At 37.2% G+C, this 17,698-nt stretch overlaps 1 long non-coding RNA gene across 1 annotated transcript in view; it reads right to left on the bottom strand.

The window, feature by feature from the left end:
* LOC115612842 overlaps positions 1 to 17,698 on the bottom strand; it is a 226,327-nt gene that overhangs the window by 173,373 nt on the left and 35,256 nt on the right. The window lies entirely within an intron of this gene.

Here is a 17,698-nt window from a genome sequence, read left to right on the forward strand (position 1 = left end):
CAGGAATAAATTTAGCTAATACTTTCGAGTTCCAAAGCACTAGAACCCATCTGTAACCTTAACAAAGCCATAAGAAGTAGAAAAATGAATTAAAAAAAAAAAAAGGCAACAACGATTAACTACCTCAGACTCAAAGGCCAAAAAAACCCTTCACAAATAAAGTACCCAAGCACTGCTCCCCTTCTCTAAAGACAGGTGACCTATGAACAGTTTTCCGCAGCCTCTCATGTAATAAAATCTTGAAGGAAGGGATAAGAAAAACTATGCATGTATAACAGAAGTATAAATAATGTAGTTATCTACATAGAAAGTAGATTGTACTTCTACTGATACATTTCTGCCAGGTTCCAGCTTTGCTTATCTATACTGAAAACTCATCATACTTTTCAGCCTTTGCTTCTGACCTTCTAAATGGCCCAGAGGAGTGAGACTATGTGAAGGATCATCAGTTAAGTACCACAGAGCTCCTGCTAAGCTTGGCTAATAAGATTTCTCCTTTAGCCCTCTGGAAAGGAGCAGAGAAAGACAGACCAGGCTCTTGGATTTATTACTTATCATTGTTCACTTATCAGAGGTGTAAGAGACACATCTGGAAGTATATTTACTTGAAAAGGCTGAAGACCATATTCACATGCAAAGTAAAGGCATTACACCCCGTCAATTTATAGTTTACAAGATTTTACAGAAAAAAATCACTGGTCAGAAAACACTGGATTATTAACATTCACCTCTACATAGGATTCGCATTTTCAAATGCGAATAGCACTAAGGCTGTCTGTAGAAAGTAATACTGTGAGGAATAAGTACTCCAGATCTGAAATATAGTAAACAAAACGTCTATAAAATATCGGAAAAGAACCAGGAAGAGCCAAAACAATGCACTTCCTTCATACAGAGAACAAAGCTGAAGAAATGAGCCACCCTTAGAAATTGCACAATTTGGAAGGCAGGCGAGTGCCATGGGTACACGTAAGGTAGCTAAACACTCTCCCTAGTGTTTGAAGTCAGCAATTACATTTTAGTACAGACAATTAGTGCAGGGACACAAATACAAGGCAGATGATGCTGTTGCAGGCTCTGAAGCCTAGTTTTCACATGACTGCTGAGACCTCCCTAACCTCATCACCCAGCAGAGGCAAAAACTGGAGATCCATTTGGTTTGGCAGAGTAGCAAAACATCTGTTTAAAAAAAAAAAAAAGAGGGGGAAAAACCTTGTTACAAAGTCATTGTTTCACCCTGATCTGCTCTCAACTTTGGGCAATATAACAGGATAATCAGTTGTATCCCGTTGTAAAAAGATGCTCTAAAGGCCATTTATTTCCTTCTACATCCCAGTATTTGGCAAATGAGGACTTTCAGACTACAAGGGCTTACTGCATGTTGAGATGGACCTGGCACACCTCAGTGTGAAACACTGTCACATGAGGCTTCCAAGCTTTGTTGTAAGAGTTACAGCAAAGAGATCATAATATGACATCCAGGCAGAAAGCTGGCTTCACTCAGACAACTATAACATGACAACCAGTTTTGGACCTATTCCTCCTAATAAGCATAGGAAGAAATAGCTATTGCTATTTCTATATTGCTATATTGCTATAGGAAGAAATTGCTATTTTGAAACATGCTACTTTTTTTTCATAAAGGCTTGGTAGAAATGGCTTGGATATCTTAGTCCATAAGGAAGGCCTCCATAGATAATAGTAAACACGAAAATTCAAGAATAATGGATTTTTCATTTATAGCCCCAAAATGCAATATGTGCAATGAATTGCATTAAGCCTTGTCTTAAAAGCGACACAATGTGTCTTAAAAAAAACACAATGAAGTTTAACACATTTTATAACATGTGCTACAAGTAAAATACTAAACCAACTGCAATTAAATGCAGTATGTAAATGGTTTTGAGCACTTTCTGACATCAAAACTGAAGACAGTGATAAAACAATTAAACAGTGATAAAAGAACAGTTTTCTTGTACTGCTTGTAGTAGCTGGTATTTACAACATCTTAGCAGAATAAGGTGGCAAAAGTGCTAGGACAACTTCTAAAATATTATTGTCTATTGAAAAGGACAAGCTGAAGTGTCATAGACTTGATCAAAACATTTCCATCAAACTTTGCAGGCTGGTTTATTCAGCAGTGACTAATTCTCCTCAGGGGCTTCCAGTGCTAGATCACAAGAAGTATTTTCATATGCCTAGAAAATACAGAATGGCCCTTAGTCTATACATTAAGCACTTCATCTTCCCAATTACAAATGCTTTCATACATAAAAGAATGGAGCTTAAGGCTACACAGTTGTTTCCTGCTTGATATCCCTTGGTAATTAAGTACCAGACTGACATCACTGCAATAATTTCTGATAATGTGCTAATATTTGGCTATTTCGCCACAATGTCACTTTGAAATGAGTAAGGTTTGGAGACTGCCAGCAAGATGCAGTATGGACCTCCTATCTACTAATCCTGCTTTAGCAGAATTATTGGTAGTTCTGCCTCCTGAGTATGTTTCAGAATATGTGAAAACCTGGTGCCAATGTTGGTTCAATGTTAAAACAAAAGGGGGTGAGGGGTGTTATGCGGTACTTAAACACAGCTACTTGTAAAAACTAATTAAATCCACTCTCATGCTTTGTTTATCCTACGTTAGAAAGGCAAACCATTGGTCTCCCCACACTTCATGCTCATTTTTCATTAAAAAGGAGGTCCAGAAAATCACAACTCAGGGCTCATATCATTCACGCTTACGTACAAAAAAAACCCAAACCCAAACATAGGGCTAGTACTTCCTGGGGCTGCATTTACATTTTCATAGGTAGGAAACCTGCTGGCCTTGCATAATTTACAAGGACCTTTCTATTCCTCACCTCATCTTAATGCAGAAATTTTACTGTCTAAGCACAGGGCCATTACGGCTTTTTTGTCCAGTGGTAGGGTGCCTGGGGTTTTGGTATGGGTTCGGTCGGGGGGTTGTTCATTTTGAGGGTTTTTAATAGTTCTTAGAATTATCCAATTTTCTCTTCACAGTATTCCAATCTTATGCCTAATTCAGAGGAAGAGCTTTGATATGTACTACACCAGTAATTCCAGCCTGGGAAGCCCCAGCAGTAGCATCAGTCACAGTCTAATCACATTACCTCCCCTTTGCACCTTCTTCATCAATCCAGAGTCTCCTGCAGCACTGCCTTTACAGGTGGAAATTCTTTAGTGTTAGGTTGCTGTATTGGATATAACCAGCAGGACTTCAGAGGCAGGATCCCTCAGGCTCAAGCACAGCAGCCCCTGGCCAAAGTAACAGGCACATAGAACACTCTTGCAACAGGCACAAGATGCATCGAAGAGCTTGGGATCACTCAGCAAACAAAAAGGCAGCAGTCAGAAATTGAGAGAAAGTTTGATAACTGTGTTTATGGGAGTGTTCAGATTGCACCATGGAAAGTGAACTACATTTATCACATCAGCAAATGGTCAAACGGAAATAAAAAACTGTGGGTTTGAATTGTTTAGCGACTTTGATTCTTTCTTGTAAAATGAAGTCTCTCAAATTGCCATGTCTTAAGCGTTTTTGCTAAACAAAGCCCATGCCTGTCACAAGATCTCTTTCCATGTGACAATGAGTATTACTGAAATGGACACAAATTAATGTTATTGCCTTGACAGAGAGTATGAAAAGAGAATAGAGAACACGATACGACATTGTCAGTGATGCAATAACCTTCCACTGCAAAAATAAGCAGCAAATAAGTAATACACAGGTGGACAGACAACGTGATCCTGCAAAGACACATTCCTACCCCACTACCATCCATGCAGCTCAGGTGCACTCACATCGCATTGACTCCCAGAGTTTGTAAAACCTTAAATACTTATAGCACCTCAAATCAAAACTTTACTTCATTTTCAGGGAAATACAAAGGGAAGAGAAATTAAAGAGGAGAGATGAAAGCTATTCAAATCAATCTGTAGTTTTAACCAAGCTCCTTAGTAAAACAGAGGGTATTTTAAAACTCTAAGGAAGATAAAAACAACTTGACTCTTTACGTATATTACAGAAACATTGATTTAAGCAAATTATACATGGTCATTTCCAAGTTTTAAATACAAGACTTTACTATCTTCTTAAGCTGAGATAGGACATTTGCATAAATACCAACATGAAGATCCAAGTTTTATGTTTACTAGCTATAGTTACTGGCCATCATTCCTCAAAAATTCATTTCTCACATTTGGAAATAGTCTGCCATTTAAACTGCCATCTAATTTATTAAAGATCTCCTGTCTTACCTGGACAATTAGTCCCTCTTTTTTGTAATGTTCAGAAGGTAATATTTTTTCATCATTTTTTTCTCAAGTATGAGAAACAGCATTCTGCTGTGAGTCAAAAAAACCCCAAAGAGCAACAGAAAGCATTAAATTATAAACAACGGCCAAAAAAATGGGAATTAAAATAAAAAGCAAGTAACTTTCTTGTTCTGTTCTCATATCATCTATCCATTAAAATATCAGATTTCCTACTACACTAGAAAAGGTAGAGAACAGAACCTAAGAGAGGGTTTTGGAAATCTGTGGAAGAAACATGAACAATGCTCTCCCAAGAGACAGAAGGTACCTGACAGGAACATGACCTCGTCTCTAAAATTCAAAGATCAGAAGTTGCTTCCCAAGGACCACCATGAAACAAGAAAAAAGAAGCAGCAGCAGGCAAAATTCTGCAGCTCTAGAAGAGACGTGCATTACAGCTATAAATAAATGCAGATCAAAGAAACAAAATTATTTATGCTATGTGTGTACATAGTGGATAGACTCATATTCCTCCCCCCTCACCCCCCCAATGTTTGGAAGCTGCTGCGATCCTCAGATTATTATTATTAGTTTAGGCATATAACTATAGGCTTAGCTGAATGCTTTTCACTGTTATTCAATAAAACACCTGAAATATACAAAATGTACTTCAGCACATTTCATTTTGTTTATTATACTTGGCATATTTAGGAATGACAGCAGGATCACGAAACAAATAATAACCCAACGTTCTTTTTTCTTCAGAAATATCTCAGCTCCTCCAGGGGCTTGATTATTTGCAGCATTTCAATTCTAGTTTCTCTTTCACAACTAAAGGTAGTTACTGGATCAAAGAATTGGAGCACTTCATCTGACCAGCCGTTATGCTACACCACTTCAGAGTTTTGCAGTTTCAGACTAAAACAAACACAATAAACAACAAAAATTCGCAGTCAGAGCTATAACCATGTTTACTTCATGTCATATCTTTAATAACACTTTATCAAAGAAAAGGAAAACCAAAGGTAAAAAAAAATAAAACTCAGAGCTACAGAGTGTTTTGGGGTTGTTTTGGTTTTTTATTGTTGGGTGGTTTTTTTATGAAAATACACATTAAATATTTGCTTTATTTTTGTTTTCTCTGCACTACTGACTTGGAGCAAGACCAACAGGGTGGGTAAATAGGCCGTGGTGCAGCAGTTGGCACAGAAGGGCATGCAGGAAGTCAAAACACAGTGGCTTGCATGGGTAAAGAAACAGATAAATGCTTTTATAAGGATTAAAATGGAGAAAATGCTATTTTCAAGCTTTCTGTAGCAGAAATTTTCAACTGATACCGCACAGCATTGTCAGAGATGTTATCCTCCTTCCCAATCGTCCTTCGGTTATTTTAATATGTTCAAGTACAGCCAATATCACCAGTAAGCATCTAATTCAATTGCACTGAATGAACACTAAGCATTTTGGATACAGGAGAGGAAACCAAAACTACACAAAGGAGTAGTTTTTATGGTAAACAGGATGTATCAGCTTTCTTCACTTGAATTTAAGCACCTGCAAAACATCAGTATGCCTAAGAGCAGTTGGAAAAGCTTGTATTTCACCTAAACTTTGAAATAGAACTAATACTGCACTGAAGGAGCCTTTCCCCTGTCCCCACAGGACATGAATACTGGCTGCCTACAGACCAAAGCTTATTGACTTTAAATATTTCCAGATATTGAGTGTATTTCAAGGGAAATGCTTCACATTGTTTTAATCTTGGAATCTTTGTATCACAGAAAAGGGGTAAGGAAATTAAGTTTTGCAGCCACAGAGATAGTTTCCATTAGTTACAGAAAAGTCTCAAGAAATACAAACTAGCACTTTACTTACATAAAAAGTATTATCAACATGAGAAAGATCTTGTTCCACTACTTCCTCCAAGTTTTGCAGAATTGACTGAATTACATATACAGCAGTACTACTTCGTAATACCATGTGCTATCTAGAATAACTTTGCATGATAACAACCTGTTGTGCTGTCCAACACCTGACGACCTGACCACAGCAAGTTGTTTCAGCAGCTTCTATTAAATATCCTTGGTTTACGTTCACCAAACTGGAAAAAAAAACCCCAAAACAATTAAAGTCAGTTTTGAAACACCACCACTGAAAATGTTTGGAAATAATCAGTGTTTCAGAACCCAGTCCAAACTGATACAATGTTACACTAATATTATGAAATCCCCATTATTCAGCATGGCTCACATTCTTTCATCTTAGTTTCTCTGCTTATCCACCAGAATGATGCTGTATGCCAAACAAAGGCCAAGATTGTGAGATGCAAATCTCCTTTTCTATTTTTTTGACAGCTTATATGAGAACCCCTAAGTTCTTAATGAACTTTCACATTTTACACAGTAACAATCAGAAAGAAGTACAAGAGCAGGATATTTAATTTTCAACACTGTAGAACAGCATACTCCTCTTGGTGAACGGTCACACTGCTCAAAAAAACTAAGACATCACTGAAGGATTATTGGGAGGATCATTTCTGCAAGGTTCTTTTCAACTTTCCTTGTACATTTCCAATCTATACAGCTAAAAGCAATTTTACTTGACTAAATTCATAGGACAAAGACTCAGAAAAAAACAGAAGCTGTAAACTCAAGCTGTGGTGGCTGTGCCACTGCTTTCAATGTTGTAATTTCTTTTGCACATAGATAAATGGAAGGTTTATTTTATTGTCATTTACTATTTGAAAAACATAAACCACAAGGGAAGTCATTTTGTCCATTCCAGAGATAAGGCTGGTTTTGAAAGAAAATCAAGGTCAAAAATGAAACTGCACATATACAGTGAGTTCTGAATACACAAAGTAATAGCAAGACAGAAATAATCATTAGCTTTCAGGATTCCAACCAGTATTGGTTGACTTCAGTTACAGCTATTTATTTTACTCAGCAATGTCTCAGCAGTTTCAATATTTAGGTTTCAAAGTGACTGGAAATTATAATGCTATTTCCATTTTTCTCTCAAAATGTATTTTGTTGGAACCATGCTGAAAGCTTGACCCCAGTGCTCAGCAGCAGTATTATGCTATCTATCTTCAGAGCAACACCTGGGCATGGCTACCTGCACAGCAAAGATGCTGCAGAAAAGCTGCACGCTCAGGCTTGACAGCACATGCTCAGCATCACCCAAGCTCCAGGTCCCGCAACACATCTCCCTCCCTACAGTCCAAACTACCCTTCCCACAAAAGCCTTTAAGTCTCTAAATGAAATATGAAATTCACACAGTATTGACTTTCCAACCCTTGTTTACTCTTAAAAGATTATTCAGTTCCACTTTTTTCCACCCCCACCCCCCCCAACCCCCCCCAGAATACTGTGAGTTATCTGCTGGTAGCTTTCAAGGACAATCCCAAAGAAATCAAATTCAAACTTCCCAGGCCCTTCCGGACTCCTCTAGTTCCCACCTCTTCGTAATGCCAACCTACTTTCAGGAAGTCTTACACTCGCTTTTCTGTGCATAATGCAGACAGTTGCTTTATTCATTCCAGCTAACTCACTCCTGTTTACTCTTGAAACCATCTTCCCGACGCCATCTTCTGAAAAGTTTGATGTTTACAAGCTGACTTTAAATCTCTTGCCACTTGAAAAGTTTACACATGCCTGTACGAACTAAAAAATTAACTCCTAGATCTGAAGCTTGATGGAAGGAAGAACTGTTATCCCCAGTGCACTATGTGAACAGATTTGTATGCTTGGAGAAGATTGTACAGTTAGAGATTTTTCAAGAAGAAACTAAACTACATATAAACACAAATCAAAACTCCATGTTGAAAGGAAATGCTTATAACAATTAAGAAGAGAGGAACGGTTTTGTGTGATGGGGAAGTCATTTAAGTTAAGTCATTAATGCATATGCATGCACACATTTCGCTGGCATTACAGTTCGGTGTTAATAAAATCCAGTTTCATTAGGAAACATTCCCGTGAAATTCTAGATACAAAAATAATACTTATCTCTTCTGAACAATTTGGAAGACATGAGAAATAGTTCCATTTATGTAAATCATGAAAGTAAACCCACATTTCTAACACCTCTGAACTTTAAGAAGAATAAGCATCCAGATTTCAAAAGATTTTTCAGTTCTTGGGGTGAATTTGAGCTTAGTGCTCATTCCCATGGATTTCAAAAGTATGAAACTTTGGGAATTAAGTGCAGGTCCCTGGATAATAATCTTTCTTAAGCTCTGTAAAGGATACATGAAATGAAAAAGCATGACAGCTGCATTCCTGCTTGGTTTATGAAACAAGAAAAATGTTACCAGCAGAAGATACATAAGATTTAATGTTATATAAGCAAACACAAATGTGTATACATGTCAATCAGCTGTCAAACAACATATATCCACATTAAGAACACAGGAATAGAGGAGCAGCATCACATAATAGAACTTCTATAATCCTTCACATTTCATTCTATGGCCCAATGATTACAGGACTGGAGTGACTCAGAGTGAAGACATTAAAGCCTATTCTTGCTTTTCCATTAGTTTGCTGAGTAATCTTTGGCAAATCACTTGACTTATCTACGCATCAGCATCCCAATTTGTCACACTGGCGCTAACACCACTTAATTCCTTCATAAATCACCTTGACATCCAGTGATGAAGATAAGCTTCACTGTAACAAAATGAAAGAGTTCTGAGCCATTTCGTAATGTGTTTAATAAGAATTGTAAATGTGTAACATTTTGAGTTTTTTCAACTTAGAAAGGAATAAGCTTAGGAAGTTCAAAAATATATCTTGCTTTATGAGTTAGAAATTCTGTCTCTGTGATTGATTCAACACTTTCAGGATATAAAACAATCACCAGAGGACCTTTCACTGTATTTTCTAATGCTGAGATCAGACAAATATTTAAAAAATATTCTTATTTAATATGCTTAAGAAAGATCTCTTAGTCTAACCTATACAACTTCCACAAAATAAACTATCAAAGGGTTGAGAGCTAACCACAGAACATGATTTCTTTTACTCTCATTTTAATTCAGAAAAAACCAGGCCATTCGTCTAGCATTGCAGTTATAAGTAGGGTATTGTACTTATTTTGACAAAATTTTTACTTTAGATGGAATTAACTTTTAAAAGTCTCTTTTGCTTTATACACTGAGCTTCTAAAGAAATTGGAAGATTGCAAACCTACCTTTACCTCAACTCTATCACATGCAGCACAGCAAAAATCTGATCTCTGCTCCTAGACATTCCTATCTTGATTTAAGAAATCAGATTGTAGGAGGCCCTCTTCTCCCTTTCCAAAAATAGCCTTTGCATGGTTAATATAAAAAGTATTCCTTTTCAACTGTTGCACTGCAGGTCAAACAGCCTCTAACCCACCACCTTCCAACTCCTTTCATTTGCAGACGTTACAAGTTTCTGACAACAATTTACATTCTTATTAAGCATTCCAGGTTAAGGGAAATGCTTTTTAAGCTTTTAAAAGCCATTCGAAGAATTTAACTCAATATTTTGAAGAAACTGATCACCAAAAGGGAGGAAAGATTTTAAGGAGGGAAGAAAAGGCTCAAGAGACCACTAGATATTTGCATGTGCTGAGAAATACTGTTTTGATTTTGGTGAAAACATCAGACTTGAAAAGATAAGTACAAATCTATCCCACACATCATGATAAAATCAAGATTTCTTTGAATAGGCCCAATGACTCATTACATTCTAAAAGTATGATAGCTGCAGCTTTCCTATTAGACACGAAATATGAAGTAAAAATCTTCATACACGTCAGTGATTTTTCTGAGGTGATAATTGCATGAAATTGCATGAAATTGGTTTGTGCTGAACATTGGTCCAAAAAGCCTCAGGTCTATTATGGAGTTCTCTTTTTTTCCTTCTTTGTACAGGCTACAGGTACAATTATCAGCAAAATAAAAAGCTGGAAGGTCACATTGTCTTTTTCATTAGAAATACCATGCTTTGCAAAAATAATTTGCAAAAACTATTTTTAGCAGCTTTCAAATTTCCAGTAGCTGTTACAACACACACATTCAGGGAAGATTAGGTGCAAACAAATACAGCCAAACTTTAAACTAACAGTCACATCCCTGCATAGACCATTCATTAAAATAACTTTCATGTTAGCAGCAGCTGGCATGTTTCTCCAGTAACATAGCATGTAATATTTTAAGTAAACAGTACCTAGAGTTTAGTTCTGGAGCTCTTATTTAGCACTCACTATAGTAACATTCCAAAATACAATAAACTAGTTTGCTGTTGTGTTTTCAGCAATTAGCATCTTCAGGTTAGTTTACAGGAAAATGCTCATAATGGCTTCATACATTCCAGGTTTTGTTTTACATGTATTTGTATATCCATATATCTGTAACTAGATATAGATATACATGCCAACTAGAAAGAAAGTAAGATGGAAATGATTTTGTGAACTATTTTGCTTGATGGAAGTTACCTTAAAATGAATCAACATTTCAATAAACAATTTTGACTGCACACAATATTATGATAAACGTAATGGCTGAATTCACCAGGCAACCACCAATTATCCACATCTAAGACACTCATTGCTAGATATTTATAGAGCTGTATCCATGCAAAAGTAAAACATAACGTTATATTGCAATACACAGATGCTTCACTGCTAACTCAAGTTTGATTAAAAAAAAAAAAATGACTAAAAGAAAGTGATTTTTGTTGTTATACTGATTTTTAGAGAGGACGGCAAACGGCAGGTCCAGGTAAGAATACCTTGCATGTTCTCTCTTTTTCTAAATAGTAACATATTTTCTTTTAGAATGAATTAAATGCTTGGTAACCAAGCATTTAATGGATATGAAGTGAATGTTTTTGAGCAAAACCCTACAGCATGACATTCAACTGAACATTATGCCATTTTCTGCTATTACTGAAGAACCACTTTCTCGTATCATAATTGTATGAAATCACACCCCTTTGACCTCTAATACCAGGCATCAGTCACCACAGCTTTCCATTTTGAACTACTCATTACAACACCCAAACCAGTACTACTACTTGAATTCTGAATCACTTTAACAGCTTTCCATCTCACATTCCACATTTATTATTCCTAATATTGTAAAAGGTTAAGAACCTTAATCCCCACTGCCCTGCACACAGTGCATTCATTTATTTGTGAGACAAGTGTAAGCTTTCCAGGCTCATTTAACTGTATTTTCAGTTAGATTTTTTTCATAGGTGTAATTGTTGTGAATGCTAAAGGTGCAGAATGGCTTAAGAGTCAACTCAGTGTTAATTCAACAGACTTTCAAAAAGAGCACCTATCTGACATTTCTTTGAAAGCGACTGATTTTCCTAACTTTAAATAATGTCTAGAATAAGGTGTTAGTAGACGAAACATAGCATGACATGGCCATAAGACTGACAAAGAAGATAAACCTGTTACTAAGAATTACTGCAATACAAGAAGTTTAATTAACACCCTATAAAAGGAAAGAAAACACAAAACAGGTACTATAAAATATAAGAAAATTAAGTTAATAGAACCACAAAATAATTCAGGCTGGCAGAGACCACTGGAGGTTACGTGGTCCTAAAATCCAGTGCACGTATGGAGACTCTTCCCTCATTAAAGGTGTAAAACTGATTGTGAAAGATGGCTTTACGGTTTATGAAGAATTAGAACTCCACCTTAATAGATTCACCAACCAATGACCAAAGGTGTAGGAGCCAAACTAGCTCTGAAAAGTCTGACTCAAACCTGTGGCTGTCATGGCATTGTGAATTGCAAGAGATATTCTAATACGATTATATTTTGCAGGTTCACCAGAATGTAGACCTTGTCTTAAAGGTCCACGCATTATGCAGCAAATCACACCCCATACAGAGAGCTAGCAGCAAGTTACGGTCTCTTTTCTCAGAGACTTACTGTTATCTCCCCCATACTGCTAAACTTTGCACAAAAACTAATCTGCACTTTAACTTTTTTATTTATAACAATTAATTTAAAATTAATTTATGTTAAAGAAAAATATCTACATGGCCATAATTTTCATCTAAAGGAAAAATGCTATTATATTTTCCATCCTCAGCTAACTTGAAAGCATAAAGAATGTACATTTATTTACAAAAAGATGTATGTATTCATAGGTTCTTATTTCTAAAGTCACACCTGCTTCCCAAGCCATTTAAGTATAAATCCCAATGCAGTGTCTGAACTGCAGTGTCTGGAATGTAAAAGTAACATTTTATGAAGCACAAACTCACGTTTGGAAAGGAAAAAAACACTTATATTGCTGAACTTTTATACTGCTGAACTGATAGTGGCAGTAATATTTAGAGCTAGTTTTGCTTTATGTAAGTATGCTTAAAAAGGACAGCACTGGTATGAATGCAGAGTGCTAAGCAATTAAAGACATAGAAGAGTGCAAAGTTGTCATCACAGAATTAAGGCTTTCAATCTAACAAAAAAAGTATTTGCAAAGAGAAAAAGATAAAAGGATCACTGCGTACATTGCCAAACATTCCTACAAGTAGGCTTTTATGTGAAAAATGACTGCATCTCTATGATGACTTAGAGAGGAAATGGATGAGTTCCTTTTTTAAAAACATATATTAAGACGACTAAAGCAATGACAAGAAATGTATCAAGCAAGTTGCAGGGGCTTCTATAAGCATGCACGGGGTAAGGAAACAGTAGGAAACCTGTGAAAAAAGAACAAGTCCAGGTTTTAAAAATAAAATCTATTCTTTTGTTCAATAAAAAGTCCTCTCTGGTCTGCACAGACAGACAGTATTTCCATGTCAATGCAAAACTCCAGAAGCTGCCACACTGCACACATCCGGAGAGGTAGTAAACGATGACTGTGACAGCAAAGATGTTTATTTATCTAAACAGGAGTTTTGGCTAACATTTACCTAGAACAAAGTAAACGTTTAAGTACTGAAGTTTTTAACAGTTTTAGAGGTGGGTTTCTTGGTTTTTGTTTTGTTGGGGTTGGTTTGCTAGTTTCATTTTTGTTTTGGTTTTGTTTTAAACAGTATCCAAAACACCACCAAATGCCAGCAGAATAAATTCAGGCTTTTAACACCTCCTCATTGCCCCAGGTAATTCACCTTAGCACCTCAAGAAGCATTTCCTTCATTCAGAATATATATTTGTTCTGGGCTTTGGTGGTTTCGATTTTTTTAAGGAAGCATATCATACTTTTTTCTTTCTAAATAGAGATGAACTGCACTGAGAAATACAAACAGCACGTTTTTCCCCCTCACATTCATAGCCACCAGATAGCAACCCTAAAAGTGTAAGGTTTTCTTTGTTATTTACTGAAAGCAAGAAAAAAGAATAATAAAGGAGCTTTGACCATGTCAAAACTAGTGGAGACATTTCTAGCTCAAAACTACAACAGCAGCAGAACAAAAGATTGTTTGAAGATGTAAGGAATGCATTTCCAAAGTTCTGTGTCTCTTCTATCTAGGAAGGTAGGAGCAAAAGAGGAGTAACATTTGTTTTCTTTCAATACTCTATTCCCAAGGATGAAAAGTTCATATCCAAGAATATATGTAACTGATAAAACTAATACTGAGAAAAGAAACATCCACCTTTTCTTCAACAAAAAACAATATTCTTCAAAGCAGTGGGGACAGCAGAGACTGAAAATCTCTGGTACTTTACACCTTAGTAAAGCTAAGGTTTTGCTTCAAATCTTATCTGCCACTGTCCAAATACAAAGGGAAAAAAAAGACGTTTTCAGTAGCCACTTGTGTGCTCAAAGGAGGAAGTTGTTTCTCAATCACATTAAGCTGACCCTAAATTTTGCTTCAATATATTTATCAACAATCTTGATGCAGGAGTTGAATGCACCATTACCAAGTTTGCTGATGATACCAAACTGGGAGGTGCTGTTGACTCTCTTGGGGAACAAGAGGCCTTGCAGAGGCATCTAGACAGATTGGACCATTGGGCTATGATTAATGGTATTAAATTTAACAAGTCTAAATGGCAGATTCTGCAGTGTGACATGGCAGCCAAGAGGGCAAACCATATCTTGGGATGCATTAAGCACAGTACAACCAGCTAGTCAAGAGACACGATTATCCTGCTGTATCCCACTGGTGTGGCCTCACCTTGAGCCCTGTCTGCAGCTCTGGGCCTCACAATTAAAGAGAAATATGAAGGTACTTGAATGTGTCCAGAGGAGGGCAACAAAGCTCATGAAAGGGCTGGAAGGCATGTCCTGTGAGGAGCAGCTAAGGACTTCAGGCTTGTCTAGTTTGCAGAAAAGGAAGCTGAGGGGTGACCTGATTGCAATCTACAGCTTCCTGAGAAGGGAATGTGGAGAGGGAGATGATGAGCTCTTCTCCTTAGTATCCAGTGCCAGGATTCACGGAATGATTCAAAGTTGTGTCAGGGGAGGTTCAGACTTGATATTAGGAAGCATTTCTTTACCAAGAGTGTGGTCAAACACTGGAACAGGCTTCCTGGAGCAGTAGTTTATGCCCCAAGTCTGTCAATGTTTGAGGCATATGGCCCTTAACAATATGCTTTAACTTTTGGTCAGCCCTGAATTGGTCATGCAATTGGATTAGACAATCATTGTAGGTCCCCTCCAACTGTAATAGTCTATTCTACATGTAAGCTACCATGCTCTGAGGAGAAACTGCCTTTGGTTTTTGTCTCATACTGTCAACGCTTAATACTGCACTCAATGAAATCTAATCATCCAAATCACCAGAGCTGAACTATAGCCCTCAGTTTCCCTTTAAAACTGGAAGGTCAGGAAAAACACCAACCAACCAAAACAACAAAAAAAAATAATAACCAACCAACCAAAAAAAAAAAACAAAAACCAAAAAAACCCAAACAAAAAGCAATTTATGTTAAGGCCACAGTCACTACTACTTACAGTTGACAAGTGTGACTTCCAGTTCTACAGGGAAATATACCCAGAGTGTGTGCACAAAAGGGAGGTTTTTCATTTCAAAAAGTAACAGCTCCAAGAGATAATCACTGTACATAACAAAGCAAGTAAGCACTTGAGTAAATGTTTCACAGAAAAACATTAATCTACCATCCAGACTGCTTTTGCCTGCTACTCTCAGTGGGTTAAGGCTCTTTCCACAGTCTTTGGGTGTAAAGTAGTTAATGTATTATCTTGCATTCACATGCTAGAGAACTATGAGTTACACTCCAGGGAAATCACTGTGGACAGAGTAACAGATTCTGCAATGCAAAAACAAAAATATCAGGTAGGGGACCAAGTCTCTCATTCTCTGAAGTTTAAGTATTACGCAGGGGGCCTGGTCAAACCGACCTGAGATTTCTTCATTAGTAAGAATGTGAGACCTGGGATTTTTCTCTTCGTCAGAAGAAGAGGGTCAGAAAAAAATGAGCAGCTGAAGTGGGAGACTGATCCAGTAGCTGTGCATAAGCTACCAGCAGACTTGCTATCCTCATGGAGGGTGTCTGATGTCGAAGTTGACTTTTTTTTTTTCATTCCTTTTTGTGTGTGAACAAAACCACAGATCTAAACTATAGATACCTAATGCATAATATTTAAGAAAATGCAAGTATTGAAAAAATTCCACAGTGCATGAAAAAAAGCTTCTGCTCATTTGATTCTCAGGCTCCACTATGGAGAAAGCAGAAGCCTTGCATTAGCATTTACCAGAAGACAGAAGTTTCTTGTTTCTAACAGGCAACTTGCACAACACCTATCATTACCACTACTATAGTCTCCTGGAACAGGTAAAATGAAAATGAACTCTCAGAGGGCATCCTGAGGGTGGGGGAAGAAGGGAGGGAGGAAAGGTGAGAGAAGACCATACTGCAGATGTGTATGTTGCTTGCAATGAAGTGTGAATGACAGTACTGTAATTTTAGAGAAGACAGCTCAGCTGTAGCTATTTTTATGGACAGAATACTATCAACTAGTTACACTGCACAGAAAAAACACTGCTTAAAAAGCAAGATAAATAGGCATCCATGCCAGGAAAAATACAGTTTGAGAATAAGTGAAGGATACCTCTTTAATGGAAATGGTAGCAAATGTGTCATTTCCATCTGAAAACACCCATTTTATCTGTAAAGTTTCTTCACAAAGAAAAAAAAAAAAGGAAAAATAAAATTCTAAATGATTGCAAGCCTTTAAAATCCAGATTTTCAAGTTTTTAATTTTTTCAGCAGTTGGTTTGCAGAACTCTCCACATCAGTTCTTAAAACAGAGGGCAGCCAACTTCCATTCTTATTTTTTCCTACCGAGACCGCAGCCAAGAAAAGTAGGTTTTTTACCCACCTAACAAAACACTCTGGTGCAACCCCACAGAGCACCAGTGACTTGCAAGACAGCTGTCAATAATACCTCAAAATCCAGCTGAATGCCTATTTTAAGTTTTTCCATTTCACACTTTAAATTACTACGTGTTCCCTTTACAGCAGATTTGAAGAGACATACACACACAAACCTGCTTCTGCTTTACAGCTTCCCCTCTCAGTAAGTACATGCAAGACTCTTTATATGGCGTTTTGCCTTCAACTGCTAACACTGACTGCTGATTCTCTTGAATTACAGAGAAATTTGACCTAATGAACAAGTTATGCTCCAGTTTTTCCATTCTGCTGATTTAATCTAAGGCAATAGTCAGGGAAAGGCCAGTTTAACAATGTTATTTCACACAGGATTAAGCCTTTCTGCCCCATCACTTCACCTAACCTAGCTAAGAACTGTCATTTCTTGCACTAGGTGTGCTGGTATATACAGTATTGCACGCAGAGTCAAAAACTTAAAGTTACATCAAATCACCTAATATCACTCCTTTCTCCTGAAGTTATGAGAAAAATGTTCAACTATTTTCATGGTAAATCATAATCTCTGATTGCAAGATACAATGATTATATGCAACATCACAGTCTATGTAACAGTCATTCAACTAACTTTTTATTTCTGACACTGAAGAATGAGAGAAAAAGTCTAGTACAAAATGATTACGCAGTAGTCATCTTAATGTCGGAAGGCATTCCAGCAAATCCAGGGAAATAGTAGATCATTCTCTCCAATGCTATTTGATTCTGATCTTTTGGATTACATCATTCTCATCTGTCCTGGGTTCAGCTATAGCAGTCATTTTTCTCCTCCTTAGTGGCTGGTGCAGTGCTGTGTTTTTTAACTTTCAGCCTGGGAACAACGCTGATAACACCAATGTTTTCAGTTGTTGCTAAGTAATGTTTACTCCAACCAAGGACTTTCTCAGTCTCATGCTTTGCCAGGGAGGAGGTGAAGCCGGCAGGAAGCAGAGACAGGACACCTGAACCAAACTGGCCAAAGGGGTATTCCATACCACAGCACGTCATGCCCAGTATATAAACCGGGGGGAGTTACCCGGAAGGCCCAGATCACTGCTCGGGTCGGGCTGGGTATCG

The sequence above is a fragment of the Strigops habroptila genome, chromosome 9, assembly GCF_004027225.2.
Source record: "Strigops habroptila isolate Jane chromosome 9, bStrHab1.2.pri, whole genome shotgun sequence".
Classification (NCBI taxonomy): domain Eukaryota; kingdom Metazoa; phylum Chordata; class Aves; order Psittaciformes; family Psittacidae; genus Strigops; species Strigops habroptila.